Raw genomic sequence first — 3685 nt, 5'->3', positions numbered from 1 at the left:
TTTGTACTTCAATAATAAATTAAGAAAATGAAAGGAAAACTGTGCAACAAGTAGCCTAGTGTGCAGAGTTTCGGTTCATTTTTGTGCCGCGAAAGGAAACCGACGACAGAAAGCGGCATCCTATTTTTCTTTAGGCTTATTTTACAAAAGCACAAAGATTTGTTTTTATTGTGAATGTAAACAAATAAAGGCAAACCTTTTACAATTCCGATTATCTTTAGGACTAAAAGAAATAGTTGCTTCCTCTGTTAGAAGGAAAAAACTCAAGTGATTGCGCCGCATGCGTGCACACAGTTAAGCATTGTTACCTTTACAATGCAGCCTGTTCATTATCATAATAAAATACAGTCAGTCAAACATGTGGGGAAAAAATATGTAGTAAAATCTGTGCCGTTAAGTGTTATCACCGCACCGCCGTGATGTTATGCAAAACATTTTGTTTTACGTGGATATTGGAACGCGAGTGAAGTAGGCCTACATAATAAATAATAATTTGTCATTTAAATACATTGCGAATACAGAAACATTTGATTTTGTGTGGAATGAGAGACCCAACGTTGGTTTCAGTTTCGTTTTAGCCTAAATTAATTCGTTTTGGCTTGTCGTTTATATTGCTATAGCTATTGCTATAGCTTTTTATATTTTTAATTCTTGTTCTTTTCTGAATACTGTTAATTGAAAGGCTTTGTTGTGGAGTGAGGGGAACTAAAATAGCCTAGCTATGTTTACAGTGTTTATTATAATGTTTGTAAACATTTCGCGTCGGCATTAGGCCTATTTCTGAATGAAACAATAAAATGCGACTTATACCCGACTTATGTTTTGCGTAGCGTATTTTAACCATGCAGCAAACCTTTTTAAATATTTTGATAAATTACTGAAAAAATAAATAATTAAATGACTTTTTAAACCGTTTAACTGATTGTATTAAGCGGTCAAAATTCTTACGGTCGGTTAACCGGCTAAACGGGTAAAATGAACATCCCTACTTCAAATGCATTTGATTATCAACACAAAGAACGAAGCACTGGGTTCGTATCAGGTTATTGATAGAAGACGAGAAAATCTAGTGTGTAAAACTTTTAACTTTATAAATTTTTCTGTATTGCTTTATTGCATTTAAATGTTCAGTTATTTTTATAAGAAAAAAGTTATTAAACCTGTTATACTGTATTATGACAGCACTTTTTTAAAACTAAATTTCAATATCGTGATAATACGCATACCGTGATAAAAGCATTAGCAATTAATCGCAACATGAAACTTTGATACCGGCATATCCCTAGTGTGTATTTTTATTAAAATACAGTTAACTTTGTCCACATGTATGTATTCTCTGTATTTAATGGAGGAAACAAATCGCAGAAGTGTAAAATTAACAAAGGTCAATGTCATAATGTGCAAGAAGTGATATTTTATTCAGTTATTCCCCTTTCTAAAAACAACCATCACACATTCTATACTGCTCCTTTCCTTTGTGCAAATGCTGAGATATTTAGCTTTTGGATGATTGTTTAAATGTGAAAGCTGAGTTGTTCATGCTGAGCTGATCTAATGCCTAATTTTGACATTACTGGCTGGTTTTGTGAACTGAATGAACAAAACTCCATTGGTCTCTGTTAGGGTTGCAAAAAGGTGGAAAATGTCCACTAAATTTCTGAAATATTCCAGAAATTTTGGAAAAGTTCCAGGATTTTTTGGAATATTCCAGGGATATTTGGAAAGTTTCCGGAAATTTACCAGAAATTTTCCACCCCTTTGCAACCCGAGTCTCTGTCAATACCTAGTATCTGAATTACACAACACATTTTTACCATAATGTTGGGAATATTGAAAACGGTTGGGTTTGTATATAAGTCCAGCGCCTCAGCGCAGTGATTTGATTGGCTGACTGTCATTTATCAGTCATGAGGTCAGTTCAGAGCTTCAGTCAAGATGATTGAAATGAGCGATGTGCTCCTGATCACAGTTACACTGCTGGAAAAGTGCTGGTTGATAAAGTTGTTCCACACAGTTTGACTTTGGAGTGAGATTAGTTTGTACTAGGGATGGGAAGATTCCCCGATTCGCTCGGTGCATCGGCATAAAAAGTTAACGATGTTATGCATCGGTTTAAAAAGTGTGTATCGGCTACAAGTCGGCATTTGTATCGCGATGCGTCGTTTCTAACATATTTGCATCGGTAAAAAACGATTTATTTATATATAATTACTAGTGGATGCACTATACTTTTATTATTTAGAAAGTGACCAATAATCGGTGATCTATGTATTTGTTTCTCAAGCGCGTTCTCTTATCATCACCGCTGCTGCTGCGAATATATCTGTGCTGTTTAATGCATTTGAGACGTTGTGTTTTCCTCACTGCATAACTGACGTGTCACAGGTATATTTTTAATCTGTAAATGTCAGGTGTGTGTTCACGGTGTGTGTGTGTGTTCACTGCTGTGTGTGTGCACTTTGGATGGGTTAAATGCAGAGCACTAATTCCGAGTATGGGTCACCATACTTGGCCACGTCATGTCACGTCACGTATCGTGTTGGCCTCAGTCATGAGATACACATCCCTAGTTTGTACACAATGCATGTGTGTAACAGTTTTAAGTTATTTCTGCTCCTCGTATGTGATGTTTTGCTGCACTGGTCTGTGTTTGTGCACAAGTGGAGAGAGAATACAGAATAAATATTGGTACAAGGCATTAATGCAGAGACTGTCAAATTAAAAATCTAATCATTTGTGTTGAACAGGATGACCATGTGAATTTAAGATAGAATTATTTTGTTAAATTTAAAATTTTATGCATTTTTAATTTAAGTGTTGAATTTCATGTGTGGTAGGCGCTGATTTTAATGTAGATATGAAGGACAGAAAACAATATTCAAGATGTGAATGTGTGTTTTTTTTTTTTAAACAGTGTTGTGAAACATGGAGCCTAATACATACGCCTGTGGTTTTTACTTATTTGTATGAATGCTCTTGTGGTTTTTACAATCAAGTGTTCACTGAAGATTTCCCTTTATGTCTTTCAGAATTTTAATTCAATTTGAATATTAGAAATATTTAAGTGAAAAAAATCCATAAAATGGATAGTTCCGGTAGGCTACTTGATCATGATTTGGTTGAGTATTCATAAAGTGTACTTCTTGTACTAGTTGATAAGTTACCTAATCAATATAATATAATAAAAAATCACTATATTAGGCTCCATAAAGTTTACCTGCTAAATTAGATAAACCTACAGTAGTTCAATCAATAACGCTGTAGTTACTACAGAACTATAGTAACAGAGATCCAGAATTATACAAATATAGTAAACATTTTATACTGTGGTCTGCTGGAATCTGCTGTTTATGAGACGGCGCTGTTTGAGTGACTTTATGAGGAAATGAATGTTACTAAAAAGTAGAGCCCTATCGATATATCGTTTTGCCGATATTATTATATGAGCCTGTCGCCGATATATCGGTATCGGCGAATATGCCGCCGATATGAAAATTTTTTTTTTATGGAACATATAATGCAGATAAAATGCTTGAAATGGTGTAATTACTTCGTTTGTCCAGCAGAGCGCGCTCCATTGTTTGCTACTGGCGACCTGGATGAAACGCTTTAAAGCTTAAGTCTATGGAAAACCATTGAAACTTTGAACGGCCATATCTCCGTAACGGCGCGGCGAATCCGCACC

This window comes from Sinocyclocheilus rhinocerous, unplaced genomic scaffold (genome assembly GCF_001515625.1).
Source record: "Sinocyclocheilus rhinocerous isolate Xijiao unplaced genomic scaffold, SAMN03320098_v1.1 scaffold1049, whole genome shotgun sequence".
NCBI classification, from domain to species: Eukaryota; Metazoa; Chordata; class Actinopteri; order Cypriniformes; family Cyprinidae; genus Sinocyclocheilus; species Sinocyclocheilus rhinocerous.
Note: the sequence above shows the minus strand (reverse complement) of the source record.